This window comes from Amia ocellicauda, unplaced genomic scaffold (genome assembly GCF_036373705.1).
Source record: "Amia ocellicauda isolate fAmiCal2 unplaced genomic scaffold, fAmiCal2.hap1 HAP1_SCAFFOLD_62, whole genome shotgun sequence".
Taxonomy (NCBI): Eukaryota; Metazoa; Chordata; class Actinopteri; order Amiiformes; family Amiidae; genus Amia; species Amia ocellicauda.
The window spans coordinates 564,520-589,181 of record NW_027102992.1 but is presented as its reverse complement, the minus strand read 5'-3'; the positions used below and the strand labels follow the sequence as shown (position 1 = coordinate 589,181).

The 24,662-nt window shown below is 45.5% G+C and overlaps 10 non-coding genes and 37 pseudogenes across 10 annotated transcripts; all 47 read left to right on the top strand.

Annotated features, from left to right (window-relative positions):
- Window positions 1–5,976: 5,976 nt before the first annotated feature.
- On the top strand, window positions 5,977–6,095 carry LOC136739728 (uncharacterized; annotated as a pseudogene).
- A 214-nt stretch (window positions 6,096–6,309) lies between these two features.
- On the top strand, window positions 6,310–6,428 carry LOC136739693 (uncharacterized; annotated as a pseudogene).
- A 226-nt stretch (window positions 6,429–6,654) lies between these two features.
- LOC136739713 (uncharacterized) lies at window positions 6,655–6,773 on the top strand (annotated as a pseudogene).
- Window positions 6,774–6,984: 211 nt separating this feature from the next.
- LOC136739727 (uncharacterized) lies at window positions 6,985–7,103 on the top strand (annotated as a pseudogene).
- A 211-nt stretch (window positions 7,104–7,314) lies between these two features.
- On the top strand, window positions 7,315–7,433 carry LOC136739652 (5S ribosomal RNA). The gene has a single exon (XR_010812973.1). It is a non-coding gene; the product is annotated as a 5S ribosomal RNA (ribosomal RNA).
- Window positions 7,434–7,651: 218 nt separating this feature from the next.
- Window positions 7,652–7,770, top strand: LOC136739862 (5S ribosomal RNA). Its single transcript, XR_010813003.1, has one exon. It is a non-coding gene; the product is annotated as a 5S ribosomal RNA (ribosomal RNA).
- Window positions 7,771–7,980: 210 nt separating this feature from the next.
- Window positions 7,981–8,099, top strand: LOC136739879 (uncharacterized; annotated as a pseudogene).
- Window positions 8,100–8,316: 217 nt separating this feature from the next.
- On the top strand, window positions 8,317–8,435 carry LOC136739824 (uncharacterized; annotated as a pseudogene).
- Window positions 8,436–8,659: 224 nt separating this feature from the next.
- LOC136739700 (uncharacterized) lies at window positions 8,660–8,778 on the top strand (annotated as a pseudogene).
- Window positions 8,779–8,994: 216 nt separating this feature from the next.
- Window positions 8,995–9,113, top strand: LOC136739800 (uncharacterized; annotated as a pseudogene).
- A 220-nt stretch (window positions 9,114–9,333) lies between these two features.
- On the top strand, window positions 9,334–9,452 carry LOC136739957 (5S ribosomal RNA). Its single transcript, XR_010813029.1, has one exon. It is a non-coding gene; the product is annotated as a 5S ribosomal RNA (ribosomal RNA).
- Window positions 9,453–9,671: 219 nt separating this feature from the next.
- Window positions 9,672–9,790, top strand: LOC136739707 (uncharacterized; annotated as a pseudogene).
- Window positions 9,791–10,000: 210 nt separating this feature from the next.
- LOC136739772 (uncharacterized) lies at window positions 10,001–10,119 on the top strand (annotated as a pseudogene).
- Window positions 10,120–10,339: 220 nt separating this feature from the next.
- On the top strand, window positions 10,340–10,458 carry LOC136739731 (uncharacterized; annotated as a pseudogene).
- Window positions 10,459–10,668: 210 nt separating this feature from the next.
- On the top strand, window positions 10,669–10,787 carry LOC136739662 (5S ribosomal RNA). The gene has a single exon (XR_010812983.1). It is a non-coding gene; the product is annotated as a 5S ribosomal RNA (ribosomal RNA).
- Window positions 10,788–10,998: 211 nt separating this feature from the next.
- On the top strand, window positions 10,999–11,117 carry LOC136739653 (5S ribosomal RNA). Its single transcript, XR_010812974.1, has one exon. It is a non-coding gene; the product is annotated as a 5S ribosomal RNA (ribosomal RNA).
- A 216-nt stretch (window positions 11,118–11,333) lies between these two features.
- LOC136739870 (uncharacterized) lies at window positions 11,334–11,452 on the top strand (annotated as a pseudogene).
- Window positions 11,453–11,661: 209 nt separating this feature from the next.
- Window positions 11,662–11,780, top strand: LOC136739716 (uncharacterized; annotated as a pseudogene).
- A 215-nt stretch (window positions 11,781–11,995) lies between these two features.
- LOC136739934 (uncharacterized) lies at window positions 11,996–12,114 on the top strand (annotated as a pseudogene).
- A 221-nt stretch (window positions 12,115–12,335) lies between these two features.
- On the top strand, window positions 12,336–12,454 carry LOC136739679 (uncharacterized; annotated as a pseudogene).
- A 216-nt stretch (window positions 12,455–12,670) lies between these two features.
- LOC136739869 (uncharacterized) lies at window positions 12,671–12,789 on the top strand (annotated as a pseudogene).
- A 209-nt stretch (window positions 12,790–12,998) lies between these two features.
- LOC136739791 (uncharacterized) lies at window positions 12,999–13,117 on the top strand (annotated as a pseudogene).
- A 215-nt stretch (window positions 13,118–13,332) lies between these two features.
- On the top strand, window positions 13,333–13,451 carry LOC136739933 (uncharacterized; annotated as a pseudogene).
- Window positions 13,452–14,113: 662 nt separating this feature from the next.
- LOC136739858 (uncharacterized) lies at window positions 14,114–14,232 on the top strand (annotated as a pseudogene).
- Window positions 14,233–14,448: 216 nt separating this feature from the next.
- Window positions 14,449–14,567, top strand: LOC136739805 (uncharacterized; annotated as a pseudogene).
- A 209-nt stretch (window positions 14,568–14,776) lies between these two features.
- LOC136739692 (uncharacterized) lies at window positions 14,777–14,895 on the top strand (annotated as a pseudogene).
- A 552-nt stretch (window positions 14,896–15,447) lies between these two features.
- On the top strand, window positions 15,448–15,566 carry LOC136739715 (uncharacterized; annotated as a pseudogene).
- A 217-nt stretch (window positions 15,567–15,783) lies between these two features.
- LOC136739857 (uncharacterized) lies at window positions 15,784–15,902 on the top strand (annotated as a pseudogene).
- A 216-nt stretch (window positions 15,903–16,118) lies between these two features.
- On the top strand, window positions 16,119–16,237 carry LOC136739757 (uncharacterized; annotated as a pseudogene).
- A 210-nt stretch (window positions 16,238–16,447) lies between these two features.
- Window positions 16,448–16,566, top strand: LOC136739763 (uncharacterized; annotated as a pseudogene).
- Window positions 16,567–17,134: 568 nt separating this feature from the next.
- LOC136739694 (uncharacterized) lies at window positions 17,135–17,253 on the top strand (annotated as a pseudogene).
- Window positions 17,254–17,472: 219 nt separating this feature from the next.
- Window positions 17,473–17,591, top strand: LOC136739856 (uncharacterized; annotated as a pseudogene).
- A 218-nt stretch (window positions 17,592–17,809) lies between these two features.
- On the top strand, window positions 17,810–17,928 carry LOC136739855 (uncharacterized; annotated as a pseudogene).
- A 223-nt stretch (window positions 17,929–18,151) lies between these two features.
- On the top strand, window positions 18,152–18,270 carry LOC136739906 (uncharacterized; annotated as a pseudogene).
- A 570-nt stretch (window positions 18,271–18,840) lies between these two features.
- Window positions 18,841–18,959, top strand: LOC136739951 (5S ribosomal RNA). Its single transcript, XR_010813024.1, has one exon. It is a non-coding gene; the product is annotated as a 5S ribosomal RNA (ribosomal RNA).
- A 219-nt stretch (window positions 18,960–19,178) lies between these two features.
- On the top strand, window positions 19,179–19,297 carry LOC136739797 (uncharacterized; annotated as a pseudogene).
- A 210-nt stretch (window positions 19,298–19,507) lies between these two features.
- Window positions 19,508–19,626, top strand: LOC136739860 (uncharacterized; annotated as a pseudogene).
- Window positions 19,627–19,847: 221 nt separating this feature from the next.
- LOC136739742 (uncharacterized) lies at window positions 19,848–19,966 on the top strand (annotated as a pseudogene).
- Window positions 19,967–20,523: 557 nt separating this feature from the next.
- Window positions 20,524–20,641, top strand: LOC136739685 (uncharacterized; annotated as a pseudogene).
- A 554-nt stretch (window positions 20,642–21,195) lies between these two features.
- LOC136739722 (uncharacterized) lies at window positions 21,196–21,314 on the top strand (annotated as a pseudogene).
- Window positions 21,315–21,871: 557 nt separating this feature from the next.
- Window positions 21,872–21,990, top strand: LOC136739954 (5S ribosomal RNA). The gene has a single exon (XR_010813027.1). It is a non-coding gene; the product is annotated as a 5S ribosomal RNA (ribosomal RNA).
- Window positions 21,991–22,206: 216 nt separating this feature from the next.
- On the top strand, window positions 22,207–22,325 carry LOC136739924 (uncharacterized; annotated as a pseudogene).
- A 219-nt stretch (window positions 22,326–22,544) lies between these two features.
- On the top strand, window positions 22,545–22,663 carry LOC136739965 (5S ribosomal RNA). The gene has a single exon (XR_010813037.1). It is a non-coding gene; the product is annotated as a 5S ribosomal RNA (ribosomal RNA).
- Window positions 22,664–22,873: 210 nt separating this feature from the next.
- LOC136739854 (uncharacterized) lies at window positions 22,874–22,992 on the top strand (annotated as a pseudogene).
- Window positions 22,993–23,210: 218 nt separating this feature from the next.
- On the top strand, window positions 23,211–23,329 carry LOC136739739 (uncharacterized; annotated as a pseudogene).
- Window positions 23,330–23,545: 216 nt separating this feature from the next.
- LOC136739963 (5S ribosomal RNA) lies at window positions 23,546–23,664 on the top strand. Its single transcript, XR_010813035.1, has one exon. It is a non-coding gene; the product is annotated as a 5S ribosomal RNA (ribosomal RNA).
- A 553-nt stretch (window positions 23,665–24,217) lies between these two features.
- On the top strand, window positions 24,218–24,336 carry LOC136739721 (5S ribosomal RNA). Its single transcript, XR_010812988.1, has one exon. It is a non-coding gene; the product is annotated as a 5S ribosomal RNA (ribosomal RNA).
- Window positions 24,337–24,662: the final 326 nt, after the last annotated feature.

Sequence of the window (24,662 nt, the reverse complement as noted above, 5' to 3'; positions counted from 1 at the left end):
TACACCTTCACCTTTTCTGACCACTTTTCTTGCCCTTCTAATTTGCCTTGTAGTTCTATTAATTCTATCGTATTTTTCACAACTTCTGCTCTCAATTCACATTACTGTTTATGATGATCTTCCATTTCTGTTATTTTCTTTTCTTGATTCTCACCAACCTGACACAATATCACAATTCCTTTCTCTGTCTTATCTGGTTGTTGTTGCTTCCACCAGTCCCGGTGCTCCTTCGGAGACCAGTCTTTCTCCCAACTTCCTTCCAACATTTTCTTCTCTACATTCTGTTTTTTTATTTCTCAAAAAACCAATAATGCTGGTGTCACTCACTGTGACGATTTATCTGAAATATTACATTATTATATATTATATTATGTATATATATTATAATAAAAACAAACACTCCAGTAAGGTACGGACACCCGTACATGACACTGGCTAAGGTAAGGGAACCCATAAACAACCATAAGCACCCCCGGACCTAGGACAGACTGTAACTTGCTAACTTGCTAACTGTTTTGTTTGCTTCACATCGTTTGCTGCTAGTTGCATGCCAAACGAGTTCGTTCTGTCCAAAATATAAGCTTTTTTCTTCTAATAAACTCAATAAAAATACAGTGCACTAGCAACTATTTCCCTTTCAAAAGTTGTAGTCCCGTTTCAGTTAAAACAAAATGTGTTCTTCAAACAAAGAAAATACTTGTGTTTCTTTTCCCTCTTTACCTGCTCTTATCACAAAGCTTCTCAACACAATCTCAGGTGCAGGTGCACTCTGCGCTATCCTTTGCCCGAGCTTTGTCCAGGAAAACTCACTGTAGCCATCTTAGTTCAACACGGGCTCTCCTTACCTGCGAGTCACACGGGTCCAGTTCACTTTGCAAGTGAACAGTCTCTTCTCAGAAACAATAAGGAAACTTGGAAAGAAACACAATCCCAGGTCGGTGTTAAAAAAAAGTTCTTTGTTTTCATATTAAAAGAAAACATTTGTATTTTCTCTGCACACTTCACAGCTCCAATTAGCACACTCAACTAATCCCTGCCCCCCTCAGAACCGTCACTAAAGAAAGGTACTCACAGTCATTTTAAATATGACATCCTGTAGTGCTTGTTTTCAAAATATGATCTTATTATCACTTGAACCAAATAAATCCTTTGACCCACTAATACCAAATTACAGTTAGGGGGGCCACAGATGTGATTTGAAAATACGATCTTCCATGTCTTTCTGTTGTGTTTTGACCTGGGGATCTGTAATTGTCCAAGTGGCTACTGCACATGTACTTATTTAATATTAAATGTGTTATTTAATTAGGCTTGGTTCTGGTGAGCATGTACAAGACGTCAGCTTTTTAAATAACTGTGTGTATTGGATCATACACATTTTAGAAATACTCTCTCAAACTTCCCGCATTGGTACCTCACCAGGGAGGTAGAAAACAGCAATAGCATTGAAAAAGTGTGATTGTAGTTCTGCTCTTCTGCAATATATTTCTACAATATCTTTAACATCTTCTTTAACATTGTTTTAAAGGCTGGGACCAATATGGTGGAATATCTCCAACACACGGACATTGAGAGACTCGACCCCTTTGTGCTGCTGCTCAGAGACCAACTCTCAGTTGTCTCTGAGTAGGCTATGGATCAACTTCCTTTCCTAATATGAAGGAGACCATGGATACAAAACCTATGAAAAACAGGTGATTATTGTTATTCTTCTCATTATAAACTACTTAATACATCTCTCCCATAAAGTACAACAGGATAGTGGTGACGTCATTCAGGATTGGATTGCCATTGGTCAAAAGCCCTCTGAGAGAAATTGTGTGGCGACACTCCACACTCTTAGAAGAAATTGTTCTGCACAGAACCATAAAGGGTTCCTCGAGTAATCGCTCTGGTGGATCCCTTTATGGTTCTATGTAGAACCCCTTCAAAGGGGTTACATGAAGAACCCCCAAACATAGCGTTCTACACAGAACCATTCGTTTTAAAATGTTATATATAGAACCCATTCAAAAGGGGGACACGTGCTATACCTGAATTTGTTTTCCAAATACAATCTTTAAAAAATGTATGAGTTCATATATACAAACACACATACACAACGTAGAAATCGCACTACTAGTGAAGTAACTTCATTTACATTATATGCCACAACTCCTCAATTTGGAACGCAAAAACAAGACATCTGATGTAAAAGTGTAAACTAATTACGAACAGCACTTTTGATTTTTATCTTCAATTCAGGGGCTACTTATTCGAACAGTAAACTGTATTCTCTCTTCGGAGTGACTGGAATGTTTTTGCCTACATTCAACTTAAATATGAAAGTTTCCAAAAACGGCATAGTTTTCTTTAAGGCTATTCAATGCCAAACACAAAATTCTCTCTGCTTTCAGTGCTTGTCCTTCAGCACAATTACACAGGTTCATGATGTTCTCATTTCAATACATTGTTTTCTTATTTAAACTATTTGACTTTGAGCTTACATTGAGAATAAAATCACTTTTGCAAGTAAAACCTGGCCAAGAAAGGAAGCAGCACTACAATAAAACAATACACAGAATACAAAGCAGTTCCTTCAAAAGTGAAAGTGATAAAGAGTGATGTCTGTCAGTAAATTACGTTGAGATACATATTGGTTATTTTGAATTAGGAGTCCAACTTCAATAACTTCTATTAACAAGCCAAAATACAGATCAGAATTACGGGTAATTGAAAATAATATGTAGCGCCTAGGTAAGCTTGGATGTGTTCAGAGAAACACTAAAAACGGACCTTCCTCACACCCGTCTTGTTGAGGTGGACGTGGTCATACAGGTGATGTGGCTGGATGTCTCAGTGGTGTGCCAGGTGGACGTTGGGGAGGAGGGCACATCTTCGGGATACTTCTGCGTTGATGGCCTGGATGATGTGCAGGGGCACGTCTGTGCGGGGCAGCAGTGTGGAGATGGTGATTTTGGCAGTTTGGAATTCCTCTGTGGCTTTCTTTGCCACCTGTCTCAGGGCTGAGGCCACATCGCCCCTGCGGGCACTCAGGTCGTTAGTGCCGGTGTGGATGAGGATGTGTTTGACCTGGCACAGCCTCCTCTTGGAGAGCAGCTCCAGGGCTCTCTGTGCTGTCGGGCACCAAAGCTTTTTCACTTTTCGCCCAGGGAAGAGGCGCCTCTCATCCAGGAACTTCCCATTGGAGTCGCTCAGAATGACCACCTCTGTGTTGACCTGCCACTCCGGGTTTTGCGTCGGGAGTGGTGGGGGCAGCGGGTGTGTTTTAGGGGAGTGGCGTTTCAGGGGTTTGTGTATTAGTGGCAGGTCTGGTGATAGTGGGGGTGTCAGGAGTGGTGGGGAGTGTGGGTGGATCAGTGGGTGCGTCAGTGGGTGCGTCAGGGGTTGTAGGTGTTGTGGGGTCAGTGCAGTGCAGTCTCTGTGCTCCTCTCTTAGCTTCTCCAGCTGGCTCTGCAGGCTCCTCAGCTGGCTGTGCTGGGGTGTCCTGGTCAGCTCCTCCCTCGCTCTGTGCAGCTCCGTCCTCAGGGTTTGGCTCTGCTCCTCCTGGTCTCTCACTGCTGCTCTCAGCTTATGGATCTCAGCCTTGTGGTGCATCTTCAGTCCCTGAACTCCGCAAACTTCAGCTCCAGCACTGATAGGCATTCCTTTAGTGTTTTAATGTTGCTGGAGAGTTTTGGGGAGACAGGGGGGCAGTCTGTGGGAGATGGGGCACTGTCTGGCTCCGTGTGGCTGGGGGCAGACTGCAGGGTGGCCGGCTCTGGCTCTTGTTTCTCTACCTCAGTCTGCTGCTTTGAGGTGTGGAAGCCGAGAGCTAATTGGTCCAGGCTGCTCTCGCTGTCCTGCACCATGATGGTCCCGTTGTGGTATACATTAAAAGTGAGCATCACACTGTCTGTGTCTTTCTCTACCAGCACTGAGATCTGCCTGCCTCTGCTAATGCCCCTCTTGTTGTTATTGGGGTATGTCTGGCACAGGGTTTTGTGAAAGGCGGTGTAGAACAGTAGATTGTTCTTGACCCTGTTTTCTCCTTTACCGGTGTAGTCTAGGATGAGGGTCTCAGGAGATGCTCTCATCACAGCTTGTTTGTAGTCCTTCTTAGCCTGTGCAGAGCGAATGTCTTCAGGGTATCGGATTTCAAAAGGCAGCTCTGCAGTCAGACTGCTGTTCGATAGATTTCTATCAGTCTCAGTGGCAGTTGGGCTCTCTCCTACTGTCACTCTATTCAAATCGGAGCTCTGCATTTTCATTGGCTGAGTCAACTACTGAGAATGCTTATTTATTTTATTAATACATATTTTTTTGTTTAATTATTTGTCTCTTACCTCCAATTCTTGTCTTCAGCTTTTCTTTTCTGACTTTTCTTCCTGAACTGTCTCTCTGCTTTCTTCTTTTTGTGTTTCTCTTAAAATTATTATTTTTTGAATACTTTTTCTTCTGAATTTCTATTCCATGTCTTCTGTGTATGTTTATAGTGCTATATATTCATTTGTAAATGACAAATTAAATCCGCTTATGTATAAAAACAAATGTTTTTTAGGAGCTCATATTCCTCTCTCTCTCTCTCTCTCTCTCTCTCTCTCTCAATTCATTTCATTTGTATTGTCAAAGCAATTGGACATACATACACATACATACATATACACTCACCTAAAGGATTATTAGGAACACCTGTTCAATTTCTCATTAATGCAATTATCTAATCAACCAATCACATGGCAGTTGCTTCAATGCATTTAGGGGTGTGGTCCTGGTCAAGACAATCTCCTGAACTCCAAACTGAATGTCTGAATGGGAATGAAAGGTGATTTAAGCAATTTTGAGCGTGGCATGGTTGTTGGTGCCAGACGGGCCGGTCTGAGTATTTCACAATCTGCTCAGTTACTGGGATTTTCACGCACAACCATTTCTAGGGTTTACAAAGAATGGTGTGAAAAGGGAAAAACATCCAGTATGCGGCAGTCCTGTGGGCGAAAATGCCTTGTTGATGCTAGAGGTCAGAGGAGAGTGGGCCGACTGATTCAAGCTGATAGAAGAGCAACTTTGACTGAAATAACCACTCGTTACAAACGAGGTATGCAGCAAAGCATTTGTGAAGCCACAACACGTACAACCTTGAGGCGGATGGGCTACAACAGCAGAAGACCCCACCGGGTACCACTCATCTCCACTACAAATAGGAAAAAGAGGTGAGACATTCAGATGGTAGAGTCAGAATTTGGCGTAAACAGAATGAGAACATGGATCCATCATGTCTTGTTACCACTGTGCAGGCTGGTGGTGGTGGTGTAATGGTGTGGGGGATGTCTTCTTGGCACACTTTAGGCCCCTTAGTGCCAATTGGGCATCGTTTAAATGCTACGGCCTACCTGAGCATTGTTTCTGACCATGTCCATCCCTTTTTGACCACCATGTACCCATCCTCTGATGGCTACTTCCAGCAGGATAATGCACCATGTCACAAAGGTCGAATCATTTCAAATTGGTTTCTTGAACATGACAATGAGTTCACTGTACAAAACTGGCCCCCACAGTCACCAGATCTCAACCCAATAGAGCATCTTTGGGATGTGGTGGAACGGGAGCTTCGTGCCCTGGATGTGCATCACACAAATCTCCATCAACTGCAAGATGCTATCCTATCAATATGGGCCAACATTTCTAAAGAATGCTTTCAGCACCTTGTTGAATCAATGCCACGTAGAATTAAAGCAGTTCTGAAGGCGAAAGGGGGTCAAACACAGTATTAGTATGGTGTTCCTAATAATCCTTTAGGTGAGTTCATCGTAGCTCTTAATACTCTCTTTCTGTCTGGAGGAGATATAATTGAAGTATTGTACACGTACCCGGATACTTTCAACACCCATTGCTGCACTGATATTTTTCCCTCCATTTTTCTTTATCCATTTTTTTTTTGCTGGAAGTTCCGTCAATACCCGCCAACCTTTAAGAGACATCATGCAGCCAGGCCACTCGGCTTGTGGCCACACCGTCCTGAATGCGCCCGATCTCGTAAGATCTCGGAAGCTAAACGGGGCAGGACCTGGTCAGTACTTGAATGTGAGACCTCCTGGAAATACCTGGTGCTGCAAGCTTTTACGTCTCCTGGGTAACTTTATCGTAGCTCTTAATACTCTCTATCTGTCTGGAGGAGACATAATTGAAGTATTTTACACGTACCCGGCTACTTTCAACACCCTTTGCTGCACTGATATTTTTCCCTCCATTTTTCTTTTTTCTTTTTTTTTTGCTGGAAGTTCCGTCAATATCCGCCAGCCTTTAAGAGACATCATGCAGCCAGGCCTCTCGGCTTGCGGCCACACCATCCTGAACGCGCCCGATCTCGTCAGATCTCGGAAGCTAAACGGGGCAGGACCTGGTCAGTACTTGAATGTGAGACCTCCTGGAAATACCTGGTGCTGCAAGCTTTTACGTCTCCTGGGTAACTTTATCGTAGCTCTTAATACTCTCTATCTGTCTGGAGGAGACATAATTGAAGTATTTTACACGTACCCAGCTACTGTCAACACCCTTTGCTGCACTGATATTTTTCCATCCATTTTTCTTTTTTTTTTTTTTTTTTTTTTTTTTTTTGCAGGAAGTTCCGTCAATACCCGCCAACCTTTAAGAGACATCATGCAGCCAGGCCACTCGGCTTGTGGCCACACCGTCCTGAATGCGCCCGATCTCGTAAGATCTCGGAAGCTAAACGGGGCAGGGCCTGGTCAGTACTTGGATGGCTGACCTCCTAGAAATAACAGGTGCTGCAAGCTTTTTACGTCTCCTGGGTAACTTCATCGTAGCTCTTAATACTCTCTTTCTGTCTGCAGGAGATATAATTGAAGAATTGTACACGTACCTGGCAACTATCAACACCCTTTGCTGCACTGGTATTTCTCCCTCCATTTCTCTTTTTTTTTTTTTGCTGGCTGTTCCGTCAATACCCGCCAGCCTTTAAGAGACATCATGCAGTCAGGCATCTTGGCTTGCAGCCACACCGTCCTGAACGCGCCCGATCTCGTCAGATCTCGGAGGCTAAACGGGGCAAGGTCTGGTCAGTACTTGGATGGGTGTCCTCCTGGAAATACCAGGTGCTGCAAGCTTTTTACGTCTCCTGGGTAACTTCATCGTAGCTCTTAATACTCTCTTTCAGTCTGGAGGAGATATAATTGAAGAATTGTACACGTACCTGGCTACTTTCAACACCCTTTGCTGCACTGATATTTTTACCTCCATTTCTCTTTTTTTTTATTTGCTGGATGTTCCGTCAAAACCCGCCAACCATTAAGAGACATCATGCAGCCAGGCCTCTTGGCTTGCAGCCACACCGTCCTGAACGCCCCCGATCTCATCAGATCTTGGAATTTAAACGGGGCAGGGCCTGGTCAGTACTTGGATGGGTGACCTCCTGGAAATACCTGGTGCTGCAAGCTTTTACGTCTCCTGGGTAACTTTATCGTAGCTCTTAATACTCTCTATCTGTCTGGAGGAGGTATAATTGAAGTATTGTACACGTACCCGGCTACTTTCAACACCCTTTCCTGCACTGATATTTTTTCCTCCATTTTTCTATATATTTTTTTTTTTTTTTGCTGGAAATTCCGTCAATACCCGCCAGCCTTTAAGAGACATCATGCAGCCAGACATCTCGGCTTGTGGCCACACCGTCCTGAATGCGCCCGATCTCGTCAGATCTCGGAAGCTAAACGGGGCAGGGCCTGGTCAGTACTTGGATGGGAGACCTCCTAGAAATACCAGGTGCTACAAGCTTTTTACGTCTCCTGGGTAACTTCATCGTAGCTCTTAATACTCTCTTTCTGTCTCCAGGAGATATAATTGAAGAATTGTACACGTACCCGGCTACTTTCAACACCCTTTGCTGCACTGGTATATTTCCCTCTATTTTTCTTTTTTTTTTTTGCTGGCAGTTCCGTCAATACCCGCCAGCCTTTAAGAGACATCATGCAGCCAGGCATCTTGGCTTGCGGCCACACCATCCTGAACTCGCCCGATCTCGTCAGATCTTGGAAGCTAAACGGGGCAGGACCTGGTCGGTACATGAATGTGAGACCTCCTAGAAATACCTGGTGCTGCAAGCTTTTACGTCTCCTGGGTAACTTTATCGTAGCTCTAAATACTCTCTTTCTGTCTGGAGGAGATATAATTGAAGAATTGTACACATACCCGGCTACTTTCAACACCCTTTGCTGCACTGATATTTTTCCCTCCATTTTTTTTTCTTTTTTTTTTTTTTTTGCTGGAAGTTCCGTCAATACCCTCCAGCCTTTAAGAGACATCATGCAGCCAGGCCTCTTGGCTTGAGGCCACACCGGCCTGAACGCGCCCGATCTCGTCAGATCTCGAAAGCAAAACGGGGCAGGTCCTGGTCAGTACTTGGATGGGTGACCTCCTGGAAATACCAGGTGCTGCTAGCTTTTTCATCTCCTGGGTAACTTCATCGTAGCTCTTAATACTCTCTTTCTGTCTGGAGGAGATATAATTGAAGTATTGTACACGTACCCAGCTACTGTCAACACCCTTTGCTGCACTGATATTATTCCATCCATTTTTCTTTTTTTTTTTTTTTTTTTTTTTTTTTGCTGGAATTACCGTCAATACCCGCCAACCTTTAAGAGACATCAAGCAGCCAGACATCTCGGCTTGCGGCCACACCGTCCTGAACGCGCCCGATCTCGTCAGATCTCGGAAGCTAAACGGGGCAGGACCTGGTCAGTACTTGAATGTGAGACCTCCTGGAAATACCTGGTGCTGCAAGCTTTTACGTCTCCTGGGTAACTTTATCGTAGCTCTTAATACTCTCTATCTGTCTGGAGGAGATATAATTGAAGGATTGTACACGTACCCGGCTACCTTCAACACGCTTTGCTGCACTGATATTTTTTACCTCCATTTTTCTTTTTTCTTTTGTTTTTTGCAGGAAGTTCCATCAATACCCTCCAGCCTTTAAGAGACATCATGCAGCCAGGCCTCTTGGCTTGAGGCCACACCGTCCTGAAGACGCAAGATCTCGTCAGATCTCGGAAGCTAAACGGGGCAGGGCCTGGTCAGTACTTGGATGGGAGACCTCCTGGAAATACCTGGCGCTGCAAGCTTTTACGTCTCCTGGGTAACTTCATCGTAGCTCTTAATACTCTCTTTCTGTCTCCAGGAGATATAATTGAAGAATTGTACATGTACCCGGCTACTTTCAACACACTGTCCTGCACTGATATTTTTCCCTCCATTTTTCTATTTATTTTTTTTTTTTTTTTTGCTGGAAGTTCCGTCAATACCCGCCAACCTTTAAGAGACATCATGCAGCCAGGCTTTTCGGCTTGTGGCCACACCGTCCTGAATGCGCCCGATTTCGTCAGATCTCGGAAGCTAAACAGGGCAGGGCCTGGTCAGTACTTGGATGGGAGACCTCCTAGAAATACCAGGTGCTGCAAGCTTTTTACGTCTCCTGGGTAACTTCATCGTAGCTCTTAATACTCTCTTTCTGTCTCCAGGAGATATAATTGAAGAATTGTACACGTACCCAGCTACTTTCAACACCCTTTCCTGCACTGATATTTTTCCCTCCATTTTTCTATTTTATTTTTTTTTTTTTTGCTGGAAGTTCCGTCAATACCCGCCAACCTTTAAGAGACATCAAGCAGCCAGGCCTTTCGGCTTGTGGCCACACCATCCTCAATGCGCCCGATCTCGTCAGATCTTGGAAGCTAAACGGGGCAGGGCCTGGTCAGTACTTGGATGGGAGACCTCCTAGAAATACCAGGTGCTGCAAGCTTTTTACGTCTCCTGGGTAACTTCATCGTAGCTCTTAATACTCTCTTTCTGTCTCCAGGAGATATAATTGAAGAATTGTACACGTACCCGGCTACTTTCAACACCCTTTGCTGCACTGGTATATTTCCCTCTATTTTTCTTTTTTTTTTTTGCTGGCAGTTCCGTCAATACCCGCCAGCCTTTAAGAGACATCATGCAGCCAGGCATCTCGGCTTGCGGCCACACCATCCTGAACTCGCCCGATCTCGTCAGATCTCGGAAGCTAAACGGGGCAGGGTCTCGTCAGTACTTGGATGGGAGACCTCCTGGAAATACCTAGTGCTGCAAGCTTTTACGTCTCCTGGGTAACTTTATCGTAGCTCTTAATACTCTCTCTCTGTCTGGAGGAGATATAATTGAAGTATTGTACACGTACCCGGCTACTTTCAACACCCTTTCCTGCACTGATATTTTTCCCTCCATTTTTCTATTTTTTTTTTTTTTTATTTTTGCTGGAAGTTACGTCAATACCCGCCAACCTTTAAGAGACATCATGCAGCCAGGCCTTTCGGCTTGTGGCCACACCGTCCTCAATGCGCCCGATCTCGTCAGATCTCAGAAGCTAATCGGGGCAGGGCCTGGTCAGTACTTGGATGGGAGACCTCCTAGAAATACCAGGTGCTGCAAGCTTTTTACGTCTCCTGGGTAACTTCATCGTAGCTCTTAATACTCTCTTTCTGTCTCCAGGAGATATAATTGAAGAATTGTACACGTACCCGGCTACTTTCAACACCCTTTGCTGCACTGGTATATTTCCCTCTATTTTTCTTTTTTTTTTTTGCTGGCAGTTCCGTCAATACCCGCCAGCCTTTAAGAGACATCATGCAGCCAGGCCTCTCGGCTTGCGGCCACACCGTCCTGAATGCGCCCGATCTCGTCAGATCTCGGAAGCTAAACGGGGCAGGGCCAGGTCAGTAGTTGGATGGGAGACCTCCTAGAAATACCAGGTGCTGCAAGCCTTTTACGTCTCCTGGGTAACTTCATCGTAGCTCTTAATACTCTCTTTCTGTCTGGAGAAGATATAATTGAAGAATTGTACATGTACCCGGCTACTTTCAACACCCTTTGCTGCTCTGGTATTTTTCCCTCTATTTTTCTATTTTTTTTTTCGCTGGCATTTCCGTCAATACCCGCCAGCCTTTAAGAGACATCATGCAGCCAGGCATCTCGGCTTGCGGCCACACCATCCTGAACGCGCCCGATCTCGTCAGATCTCGGAAGCTAAACGGGGCAGGGCCTGGTCAGTACTTGGATGGGAGACCTCCTAGAATTACCAGGTGCTGCAAGCTTTTTACGTCTCCTGGTTAACTTCATCGTAGCTCTTAATACTCTCTTTCTGTCTCCAGGAGATATAATTGAAGAATTGTACACGTACCCGGCTACTTTCAACACCCTTTCCTGCACTGATATTTTTCCCTCCATTTTTCTTTTTATTTTATTTTTTTGCTGGAAGTTCCGTCAATATCCGCCAGCCTTTAAGAGACATCATGCAGCCAGGCCTCTTGGCTTGTAGTCACACTGTCCTGAACGCGCCCGATCATATCAGATTTCGGAAGCTAAATGGGGCATGGCCTGGTCAGTACTTGGATGTGTGACCTCCTGAAAATACCAGGTGCTGCAAGCTTTTTACGTCTCCTGGGTAACTTCATCGTAGCTCTTAATACTCTCTTTCTGTCTCCAGGAGATATAATTGAAGAATTGTACACGTACCCGGCTACTTTCAACACCCTTTGCTGCACTGTTATATTTCCCTCTATTTTTCTTTTTTTTTTTGCTGGCAGTTCCGTCAATACCCGCCAGCCTTTAAGAGACATCATGCAGCCAGGCATCTCGGCTTGCGGCCACACCGTCCTGAACGCGCCCGATCTCGTCAGATCTCGGAAGATAAACGGGGCAGGACCTGGTCAGTACTTGAATGTGAGACCTCCTGGAAATACCTGGTGCTGCAAGCTTTTACGTCTCCTGGGTAACTTTATCGTAGCTCGTAATACTCTCTATCTGTCTGGAGGAGATATAATTGAAGAATTGTACAAGTACCCGGCTACCTTCAACACGCTTTGCTGCACTGATATTTGTCCCTCCATTTTTCTTTTTTCTTTTGTTTTTTGCTGGAAGTTCCATCAATACCCTCCAGCCTTTAAGAGACATCATGCAGCCAGGCCTCTTGGCTTGAGGCCACACCGTCCTGAAGACGCAAGATCTCGTCAGATCTCGGAAGAAAAACTGGGCAGGGCCTGGTCAGTAATTGGATGGGTGACCTCCTGGAAATACCAGGTGCTGAATGCTTTTTACATCTCCTGGGTAACTTCATCGTAGCTCTTAATACTCTCATTCAGTCTGGAGGAGATATAATTGAAGAATTGTACATGTACCCGGCTACTTTCAACACCCTGTCCTGCACTGATAATTTTCCCTCCATTTTTCTATTTATTTATTTTTTATTTTTTGCTGGAAGTTCCGTCAATACCCGCCAGCCTTTAAGAGACATCATGCAGCCCGTCCTCTTGGCTTGCGGCCACACCGTCCTGAACACGTCCGATCTCATCAGATCTCGGAAGCTAAACGGGGCAGGGCCTCGTCAGTACTTGGATGGGAGACCTCCTGGAAATACCTGGTGCTGCAAGCCTTTTACGTCTCCTGGGAAACTTCATCGTAGCTCTTAATACTCTCTATCTGTCTGGAGGAGATATAATTGAAGTATTGTACACGTACCCGGCTACTTTCAACAGCCTTTGCTGCACTGATATTTTTCCCTCCATTTTTCTTTTTATTTTATTTTTTTGCTGGAAGTTCCGTCAATACCCGCCAGCCTTTAAGAGACATCAAGCAGCCAGGCTTCTTGGCTTGTAGTCACACTGTCCTGAACGCGCCCGATCATATCAGATTTCGGAAGCTAAATGGGGCATGGCCTGGTCAGTACTTGGATGTGTGACCTCCTGAAAATACCAGGTGCTGCAAGCTTTTTACGTCTCCTGGGTAACTTCATCGTAGCTCTTAATACTCTCTTTCTGTCTCCAGGAGATATAATTGAAGAATTGTACACGTACCCGGCTACTTTCAACACCCTTTGCTGCACTGGTATATTTCCCTCTATTTTTCTTTTTTTTTTTGCTGGCAGTTCCGTCAATACCCGCCAGCCTTTAAGAGACATCATGCAGCCAGGCATCTCGGCTTGCGGCCACACCGTCCTGAACGCGCCCGATCTCGTCAGATCTCGGAAGATATACGGGGCAGGACCTGGTCAGTACTTGAATGTGAGACCTCCTGGAAATACCTGGTGCTGCAAGCTTTTACGTCTCCTGGGTAACTTTATCGTAGCTCGTAATACTCTCTATCTGTCTGGAGGAGATATAATTGAAGAATTGTACACGTACCCGGCTACCTTCAACACGCTTTGCTGCACTGATATTTGTCCCTCCATTTTTCTTTTTTCTTTTGTTTTTTGCTGGAAGTTCCATCAATACCCTCCAGCCTTTAAGAGACATCATGCAGCCAGGCCTCTTGGCTTGAGGCCACACCGTCCTGAAGACGCAAGATCTCGTCAGATCTCGGAAGAAAAACTGGGCAGGGCCTGGTCAGTAATTGGATGGGTGACCTCCTGGAAATACCAGGTGCTGAATGCTTTTTACATCTCCTGGGTAACTTCATCGTAGCTCTTAATACTCTCATTCAGTCTGGAGGAGATATAATTGAAGAATTGTACATGTACCCGGCTACTTTCAACACCCTGTCCTGCACTGATAATTTTCCCTCCATTTTTCTATTTATTTATTTTTTATTTTTTGCTGGAAGTTCCGTCAATACCCGCCAGCCTTTAAGAGACATCATGCAGCCCGGCCTCTTGGCTTGCGGCCACACCGTCCTGATCGCGCCCGATCTTGCCCGATCTTGCCCGATCTTGTCAGATCTCGGAAGCTAAACGGGGCAGGACCTGGTCAGTACTTGGATGGGAGACCCCCGATCTTGCCCGATCTTGCCCGATCTTGTCAGATCTCGGAAGCTAAACGGGGCAGGACCTGGTCAGTACTTGGATGGGAGACCTCCTGGAAATACCAGGTGCTGCCAGCTTTTTACGTCTCCTGGGGAACTTCATCGTAGCTCTTAATACTCTCTTTCAGTCTGGAGAAGATATAATTGAAGAATTGTATACGTACCCGGCTACTTTCAACACCCTTTGCTGCACTGATATTTTTCCCTCCATTTTTCTATTTTTTTTTTTTTTTTTGCTGGAAATTCCGTCAATACCCGCTAGCCTTTAAGAGACATCATGCAGCCAGGCATCTCGGCTTGCGGCCACACCATCCTGAACTCGCCCGATCTCGTCAGATCTTGGAAGCTAAACGGGGCAGGACCTGGTCGGTACATGAATGTGAGACCTCCTGGAAATACCTGGTGCTGCAAGCTTTTACGTCTCCTGGGTAACTTTATCGTAGCTCTTAATACTCTCTATCTGTCTGGAGGAGATATAATTGAAGTATTGTACACGTACCCAGCTACTGTCAACACCCTTTGCTGCACTGATATTTTTCCATCCATTTTTCTTTTTTTTTTTTTTTTTTTGCTGGAAGTTCCGTCAATACCCGCCAAGCTTTAAGAGACATCATGCAGCCAGGCCTCTTGGCTTGCAGCCACACCATCCTGAACGTGCCTGATCTCGTCAGATTTCGGAAGCTAAACGGGGCAGGGCCTGATCAGAACTTGGATGGGAGACCTCCAGGAAATACCTGGTGCTGCAAGCTTTTACGTCTCCTGGGTAACTTCATCGTAGCTCTTAATACTCTCTATCTGTCTGGAGGTGTTATAATTGAGGAATTGTACACGTACCCGGCTACTTTCAACAGCCTTTGCTGCACTGGTATTTTTCCCTCTATTTTTCTTTTTTTTATTTGCTGGCAGTTCCGTCAATACCCGCCAGCCTTTAAGAGATATCATGCAGCCACGCGTCTCGGCTTGCGGCCACACCATCCTGAACGCGCCCGATCTCGTCAGATCTCGGAAGCTAAACGGGGCAGGACCTGGTCAGTACTTGAATGTGAGACCTCCTGGAAATACCTGGTGCTGCAAGCTTTTACGTCTCCTGGGTAACTTTATCGTAGCTCTTAATTCTCTCTTTCTGTCTGGAGGAGATATAATTGAAGTATTGTACACGTACCCAGCTACTGTCAACACCCTTTGCTGCACTGATATTTTTCCATCCATTTTTCTTTTTTTTTTTTTTTTTTTTTTTTTTTGCTGGCAGTTCCGTCAATATCCGCCAGCCTTTAAGAGACATCATGCAACCAGGCCTCTCGGCTTGCGGACACACAGTCCTGAATGAGCCCGATGTCAGAAGATCTCGGAAGCTAAACGGGGCAGGACCTGGTCAGTACTTAAATGTGAGACCTCCTGGAAATACCAGGTGCTGCCAGCTTTTTACGTCTCCTGGGGAACTTCATCGTAGCTCTTAATACTCTCTTTCAGTCTGGAGAAGATATAATTGAAGAATTGTACACGTACCCAGCTACTGTCAACACCCTTTGCTGCACTGATATTTTTCCCTCCATTTTTCTTTTTTTTTTTGCTGGAAATTCCGTCAATACCCGCCAACCTTTAGGAGACATCATGCAGCCAGGCCTTTCGGCTTGTGGCCACACAGTCCTGAATGCGCCCGATCTCGTCAGATCTCGGAAGCTAAACGGGGCAGGACCTGGTCAGTACTTGGATGGGAGACCTCCTAGAAATACCAGGTGCTGCAAGCTTTTTACGTCTCCTGGGTAACTTCATCGTAGCTCTTAATACTCTCTTTCTGTCTCCAGGAGATATAATTGAAGAATTGTACACGTACCCGGCTACTTTCAACACCCTTTCCTGCACTGATATTTTTCCCTCCATTTTTCTATTTTTTTTTTTTTTTTTGCTGGAAATTCCGTCAATACCCGCTAGCCTTTAAGAGACATCATGCAGCCAGGCATCTCGGCTTGCGGCCACACCATCCTGAACTCGCCCGATCTCGTCAGATCTTGGAAGCTAAACGGGGCAGGACCTGGTCGGTACATGAATGTGAGACCTCCTGGAAATACCTGGTGCTGCAAGCTTTTACGTCTCCTGGGTAACTTTATCGTAGCTCTTAATACTCTCTATCTGTCTGGAGGAGATATAATTGAAGTATTGTACACGTACCCAGCTACTGTCAACACCCTTTGCTGCACTGATATTTTTCCATCCATTTTTCTTTTTTTTTTTTTTTTTTTGCTGGAAGTTCCGTCAATACCCGCCAACCTTTAAGAGACATCATGCAGCCAGGCCTCTTGGCTTGCAGCCACACCATCCTGAACGTGCCTGATCTCGTCAGATCTCGGAAGCTAAACGGGGCAGGGCCTGATCAGAACTTGGATGGGAGACCTCCAGGAAATACCTGGTGCTGCAAGCTTTTTACGTCTCCTGGGTAACTTCATCGTAGCTCTTAATACTCTCTATCTGTCTGGAGGTGTTATAATTGAGGAATTGTACACGTACCCGGCTACTTTCAATAGCCTTTGCTGCACTGGTATTTTTCCCTCTATTTTTCTTTTTTTTATTTGCTGGCAGTTCCGTCAATACCCGCCAGCCTTTAAGAGATATCATGCAGCCACGCGTCTCGGCTTGCGGCCACACCATCCTGAACGCGCCCGATCTCGTCAGATCTCGGAAGCTAAACGGGGCAGGACCTGGTCAGTACTAGAATGTGAGACCTCCTGGAAATACCTGGTGCTGTTAGCTTTTACGTCTCCTGGGTAACTTTATCGTAGCTCTTAATTCTCTCTTTCTGTCTGGAGGAGATATAATTGAAGTATTGTACACGTACCCAGCTACTGTCAACACCCTTTGCTGCACTGATATTTTTCCATCCATTTTTCTTTTTTTTTTTTTTTTTTTTTTTTTTTGCTGGCAGTTCCGTCAATATCCGCCAGCCTTTAAGAGACATCATGCAACCAGGCCTCTCGGCTTGCTGACACACAGTCCTGAATGAGCCCGATGTCAGAAGATCTCGGAAGCTAAACGGGGCAGGGTTTGGTCAGTACTTGGATGGGAGACCTCCTAGAAATACCAGGTGCTGCAAGATTTTTATGTTTCCTGGGTAACTTCATCGTAGCTCTTAATACTCTCTTTCTGTCTCCAGGAGATATAATTGAAGAATTGTACACGTACCAGGCTACTTTCAACACCCTTTGCTGCACTGGTATATTTCCCTCTATTTTTCTTTTTTTTTTTGCTGGCAGTTCCGTCAATACCCGCCAGCCTTTAAGAGACATCATGCAGCCAGGAATCTCGGCTTGCGGCCACACCATCCTGTGGCCACACCGTCCTGAATGCGCCCGATCTCGTCAGATCTCGGAAGCTAAACGGGGCAGGGCCTGGTCAGTACTTGGATGGGAGACCTCCTAGAAATACCAGGTGCTGCAAGCTTTTTACGTCTCCTGGGTAACTTCATCGTAGCTCTTAATACTCTCTTTCTGTCTCCAGGAGATATAATTGAAGAATTGTACACGTACCCGGCTACTTTCAACACCCTTTCCTGCACTGATATTTTTCCCTCCATTTTTCTATTTTTTTTTTTTTTTTTTTGCTGGAAATTCCGTCAATACCCGCCAGCCTTTAAGAGACATCATGCAGCCAGGCATCTCGGCTTGCGGCCACACCATCCTGAACTCGCCCGATCTCGTCAGATCTTGGAAGCTAAACGGGGCAGGACCTGGTCGGTACATGAATGTGAGACCTCCTGGAAATACCTGGTGCTGCAAGCTTTTACGTCTCCTGGGTAACTTCATCGTAGCTCTTAATACTCTCTTTCTGTCTCCAGGAGATATAATTGAAGAATTGTACACGTACCCGGCTACTTTCAACACCCTTTCCTGCACTGATATTTTTCCCTCCATTTTTCTATTTTTTTTTTTTTTTTTTTGCTGGAAATTCCGTCAATACCCGCCAGCCTTTAAGAGACATCATGCAGCCAGGCATCTCGGCTTGCGGCCACACCATCCTGAACTCGCCCGATCTCGTCAGATCTTGGAAGCTAAACGGGGCAGGACCTGGTCGGTACATGAATGTGAGACCTCCTGGAAATACCTGGTGCTGCAAGCTTTTACGTCTCCTGGGTAACTTTATCGTAGCTCTTAATACTCTCTATCTGTCTGGAGGAGATATAATTGAAGTATTGTACACGTACCCAGCTACTGTCAACACCCTTTGCTGCACTGATATTTTTCCATCCATTTTTCTTTTTTCTTTTTTTATTTTTTATTTTTGTGGAAGTTCCGTCAATACCCGCCAACCTTTAAGAGACATCATGCAGCCAGGCCTCTCGGCTTGAGGCCACACCGTCCTGAAGACGCAAGATCTCGTCAGATCTCGGAAGAAAAACTGGGCAGGGCCTGGTCAGTAATTGGATGGGTGACCTCCTGGAAATACCAGGTGCTGAAAGCTTTTTACATCTCCTGGGTAACTTCAGCGTAGCTCTTAATACTCTCTATCTGTCTGGAGGAGATATAATTGAAGAATTGTACATGTACCCGGCTACTTTCAACACCCTGTCCTGCACTGATATTTTTCCCTCCATTTTTCTATTTATTTATTTTTTATTTTTTACTGGAAGCTCCGTCAATACCCGCCAGCCTTTAAGAGACATCATGCAGCCCGGCCTCTTGGCTTGCGGCCACACCGTCCTGAACGCGCCCGATCTTGCCCGATCTTGCCCGATCTTGTCAGATCTCAGAAGCTAAACGGGGCAGGACCTGGTCAGTACTTAAATGTGAGACCTCCTGGAAATACCAGGTGCTGCCAGCTTTTTACGTCTCCTGGGGAACTTCATCGTAGCTCTTAATACTCTCTTTCAGTCTGGAGAAGATATAATTGAAGAATTGTACACGTACCCGGCTACTTTCAACACCCTTTGCTGCACTGGTATTTTTCCCTCTATTTTTCTTTTTTTTTTTCGCTGGCAGTTCCTTCAATACCCGCCAGCCTTTAAGAGACATCATGCAGCCAGGCATCTCGGCTTGCGGCCACACCATCCTGAACGCGCCCGATCTCATCAGATCTCGGAAGCTAAACGGGGCAGGGCCTGGTCAGTACTTTGATGGGAGACCTCCTGGAAATACCAGGTCCTGCAAGCTTTTTACGTCTCCTGGGTAACTTCATCGTAGCTCTTAATACTCTCTTTCTGTCTCCAGGAGATATAATTGAAGAATTGTACACGTACCCGGCTACTTTCAACATCCTTTCCTGCACTGATATTTTTCCCTCCATTTTTCTTTTTTTTTTTTTTTTTTTTTGCTGGAAATTCCGTCAATACCCGCCAGCCTTTAAGAGACATCATGCAGCCAGACATCTCGGCTTGCGGCCACACCGTCCTGAACGCGCCCGATCTTGTCAGATCTCGGAAGCTAAACGGGGCAGGACCTGGTCAGTACATGAATGTGAGACCTCCTGGAAATACCTGGTGCTGCAAGCTTTTACGTCTCCTGGGTAACTTTATCGTAGCTCTTAATACTCTCTCTCTGTCTGGAGGAGATATAATTGAAGTATTGTACACGTACCCAGCTACTGTCAACACCCTTTGCTGCACTGATATTTTTCCATCCATTTTTTTTTTTTTTTTTTTGCTGGAAGTTCCGTCAATACCCGCCAACCTTTAAGAGACATCATGCAGCCAGGCCTCTCGGCTTGCGGCCACACCGTCCTGAAGACGCAAGATCTCGTCAGATCTCGGAAGAAAAACTGGGCAGGGCCTGGTCAGTAATTGGATGGGTGACCTCCTGGAAATACCAGGTGCTGAAAGCTTTTTACATCTCCTGGGTAACTTCAGCGTAGCTCTTAATACTCTCATTCAGTCTGGAGGAGATATAATTGAAGAATTGTACATGTACCCGGCTACTTTCAACACCCTGTCCTGCACTGATATTTTTCCCTCCATTTTTCTATTTATTTATTTTTTATTTTTTACTGGAAGTTCCGTCAATACCCGCCAGCCTTTAAGAGACATCATGCAGCCCGGCCTCTTGGCTTGCGGCCACACCGTCCTGAACGCGCCCGATCTCGTCAGATCTCGGAAGCTAAACGGGGCAGGACCTGGTCAGTACTTAAATGTGAGACCTCCTGGAAATACCAGGTGCTGCCAGCTTTTTACGTCTCCTGGGGAACTTCATCGTAGCTCTTAATACTCTCTTTCAGTCTGGAGAAGATATAATTGAAGAATTGTACACGTACCCGGCTACTTTCAACACCCTTTCCTGCACTGATATTTTTCCCTCCATTTTTCTATTTTTCTTTTTTTTTTTGCTGGCAGTTCCGTCAATACCCGCCAACCTTTAAGAAACATCATGCAGCCAGGCCTCTTGGCTTGAGGCCACACCGTCCTGAAGACGCAAGATCTCGTCAGATATCGGAAGAAAAACTGGGCAGGGCCTGGTCAGTAATTGGATGGGTGACCTCCTGGAAATACCAGGTGCTGAAAGCTTTTTACATCTCCTGGGTAACTTCAGCGTAGCTCTTAATACTGTCATTCAGTCTGGAGGAGATATAATTGAAGAATTGTACATGTACCCGGCTACTTTCAACACCCTGTCCTGCACTGATATTTTTCCCTCCATTTTTCTATTTATTTATTTTTTATTTTTTGCTGGAAGTTCCGTCAATACCCGCCAGCCTTTAAGAGACGTCATGCAGCCAGGCATCTCGGCTTGCGGCCACACCTTCCTGAACGCGCCCGATCTCGTCAGATCTCGGAAGCTAACGGGGCAGGGCCTGGTCAGTACTTGGATGGGAGACCTCCTAGAAATACCAGGTGCTGCAAGCTTTTTACGTCTCCTGGGTAACTTCATCATAGCTCTTAATACTCTCTTTCAGTCTGTAGGAGATATTATTGAAGAATTGTACACGTACCCGGCTACTTTCAAAACCCTTTGCTGCACTGATATTTTTCCCTCCATTTTTCTTTTTTCTTTTTTTTTTTGCTGGAAGTTCCGTCAATACCCGCCAGCCTTAAAGAGACATCATGCAGCTGGGCCTCTCGGCTTTCGGCCACACCGTCCTGAACGCGCATGATATCGTCAGATCTCGGAAGCTTAACGGGGCAGGACCTGGTCAGTACTTGAATGTGAGACCTCCTGGAAATACCAGGTGCTGCAAGCTTTTACGTCTCCTGGGTAACTTTATCGTAGCTCCTAATACTCTCTTACAGTCTGCAGGAGATATAATTGAAGAATTGTACACGTACCCGGCTACTTTCAACACCCTTTCCTGCACTGATATTTTTCTCTCCATTTTTCTATTTTTTTTTTATTTTTTTTTGCTGGAAGTTCCGTCAATACCCGCCAACCTTTAGGAGACATCATGCAGCCAGGCCTTTCGGCTTGTGGCCACACCGTCCTGAATGCGCCTGATCTCGTCAGATCTCGGAAGCTAAACGGGGCAGGACCTGGTCAGTACTTGGATGGGAGACCTCCTAGAAATACCAAGTGCTGCAAGCTTTTTACGTCTCCTGGGTAACTTCATCGTAGCTCTTAATACTCTCTTTCTGTCTCCAGGAGATATAATTGAAGAATTGTACACGTACCCGGCTACTTTCAACACCCTTTCCTGCACTGATATTTTTCCCTCCATTTTTCTATTTTTCTTTTTTTTTTTGCTGGCAGTTCCGTCAATACCCGCCAACCTTTAAGAGACATCATGCAGCCAGGCCTCTTGGCTTGAGGCCACACCGTCCTGAAGACGCAAGATCTCGTCAGATATCGGAAGAAAAACTGGGCAGGGCCTGGTCAGTAATTTGATGGGTGACCTCCTGGAAATACCAGGTGCTGAAAGCTTTTTACATCTCCTGGGTAACTTCAGCGTAGCTCTTAATACTCTCATTCAGTCTGGAGGAGATATAATTGAAGAATTGTACATGTACCCGGCTACTTTCAACACCCTGTCCTGCACTGATATTTTTCCCTCCATTTTTCTATTTATTTATTTTTTATTTTTTGCTGGAAGTTCCGTCAATACCCGCCAGCCTTTAAGAGACGTCATGCAGCCAGGCATCTTGGCTTGCGGCCACACCTTCCTGAACGCGCCCGATCTCGTCAGATCTCGGAAGCTAACCGGGGCAGGGCCTGGTCAGTACTTGGATGGGAGACCTCCTAGAAATACCAGGTGCTGCAAGCTTTTTACGTCTCCTGGGTAACTTCATCATAGCTCTTAATACTCTCTTTCAGTCTGTAGGAGATATTATTGAAGAATTGTACACGTACCCGGCTACTTTCAAAACCCTTTGCTGCACTGATATTTTTCCCTCCATTTTTCTTTTTTCTTTTTTTTTTTGCTGGAAGTTCCGTCAATACCCGCCAGCCTTAAAGAGACATCATGCAGCTGGGCCTCTCGGCTTTCGGCCACACCGTCCTGAATGCGCATGATATCGTCAGATCTCGGAAGCTAAACGGGGCAGGACCTGGTCAGTACTTGAATGTGAGACCTCCTGGAAATACCAGGTGCTGCAAGCTTTTACGTCTCCTGGGTAACTTTATCGTAGCTCTTAATACTCTCTTTCAGTCTGCAGGAGATATAATTGAAGAATTGTACACGTACCCGGCTACTTTCAACACCCTTCCTGCACTGATATTTTTCCCTCCATTTTTCTATTTTTGTTTTTTTTTCTTTTTGCTGGAAGTTCCGTCAATACCCGCCAACCTTTAAGAGACATCATGCAGCCTGGCCTTTCGGCTTGTGGCCACACCGTACTGAATGCACCCGATCTCGTCAGATCTCGGAAGCTAAACGGGGCAGGGCCTGGTCAGTACTTGGATGGGAGACCTCCTAGAAATACCAGGTGCTACAAGCTTTTTACGTCTCCTGGGTAACTTCATCGTAGCTCTTAATACTCTCTTTCTGTCTCCAGGAGATATAATTGAAGAATTGTACACGTACCCGGCTACTTTCAACACCCTTTGCTGCACTGGTATATTTCCCTCTATTTTTCTTTTTTTTTTTTGCTGGCAGTTCCGTCAATACCCGCCAGCCTTTAAGAGACATCATGCAGCCAGGCATCTCGGCTTGCGGCCACACCATCCTGAACTCGCCCGATCTCGTCAGATCTTGGAAGCTAAACGGGGCAGGACCTGGTCGGTACATGAATGTGAGACCTCCTGGAAATACCTGGTGCTGCAAGCTTTTACGTCTCCTGGGTAACTTTATCGTAGCTCTTAATACTCTCTTTCAGTCTGCAGGAGATATAAATGAAGAATTGTACACGTACCTGGCTACTTTCAACACCCTTTCCTGCACTGATATTTTTCCCTCCATTTTTCTATTTTTTTTTTTTTTTTTTTGCTGGAAATTCCGTCAATACCCGCCAGCCTTTAAGAGACTTCATGCAGCCAGGCATCTCGGCTTGCGGCCACACCGTCCTGAACGCGCCCGATCTCGTCAGATCTCGGAAGCTAAACGGGGCAGGACCTGGTCAGTACATGAATGTGAGACCTCCTGGAAATACCTGGTGCTGCAAGCTTTTACGTCTCCTGGGTAACTTTATCGTAGCTCTTAATACTCTCTATCTGTCTGGAGGAGATATAATTGAAGTATTGTACATGTACCCAGCTACTGTCAACACCATTTGCTGCACTGATATTTTTCCATCCATTTTTCTTTTTTTTTTTTTTTTTTTGCTGGAAGTTCCGTCAATACCCGCCAACCTTTAAGAGACATCATGCAGCCAGGCCTTTCGGCTTGTGGCCACACCGTCCTGAATGCGCCCGATCTCGTCAGATCTCGGAAGCTAAACGGGGCAGGACCTGGTCAGTACTTGGATGGGAGACCTCCTAGAAATACCAGGTGCTGCAAGCTTTTTACGTCTTCTGGGTAACTTCATCGTAGCTCTTAATACTCTCTTTCTGTTTCCAGGAGATATAATTGAAGAATTGTACACGTACCCGGCTACTTTCAACACCCTTTGCTGCACTGGTATATTTCCCTGTATTTTTCTTTTTTTTTTTTGCTGGCAGTTCCGTCAATACCCGCCAGCCTTTAAGAGACATCATGCAGCCAGGCATCTCGGTTTGCGGCCACACCATCCTGAACGCGCCCTATCTCGTCAGATCTCGGATGCTAAACGGGGCAGGACCTGGTCAGTACATGAAAGTGAGACCTCCTGGAAATACCTAGTTCTGCAAGCTTTTACGTCTCCTGGGTAACTTTATCGTAGGTCTTAATACTCTCTCTCTGTCTGGAGGAGATATAATTGAAGTACTGTACACGTATCCAGCTACTGTCAACACCCTTTGCTGCACTGATATTTTTCCATCCATTTTTCTTTTTTCTTTTTTTTTTTTTTTTTTTTGCTGGAAGTTCCGTCAATACCCGCCAACCTTTAAGAGACATCATGCAGCCAGGCCTTTCGGCTTGTGGCCACACCGTCCTGAATGCGCCCGATCTCGTCAGATCTCGGAAGCTAAACGGGGCAGGGCCTGGTCAGTACTTGGATGGGAGACCTCCTAGAAATACCAGGTGCTGCAAGCCTTTTACGTCTCCTGGGTAACTTCATCGTAGCTCTTAATACTCTCTTTCTGTCTCCAGGAGATATAATTGAAGAATTGTACACGTACCCGGCTACTTTCAACACCCTTTCCTGCACTGATATTTTTCCCTCCATTTTTCTATTTTTCTTTTTTTTTTTGCTGGCAGTTCCGTCAATACCCGCCAACCTTTAAGAGACATCATGCAGCCAGGCCTCTTGGCTTGAGGCCACACCGTCCTGAAGACGCAAGATCTCGTCAGATATCGGAAGAAAAACTGGGCAGGGCCTGGTCAGTAATTTGATGGGTGACCTCCTGGAAATACCAGGT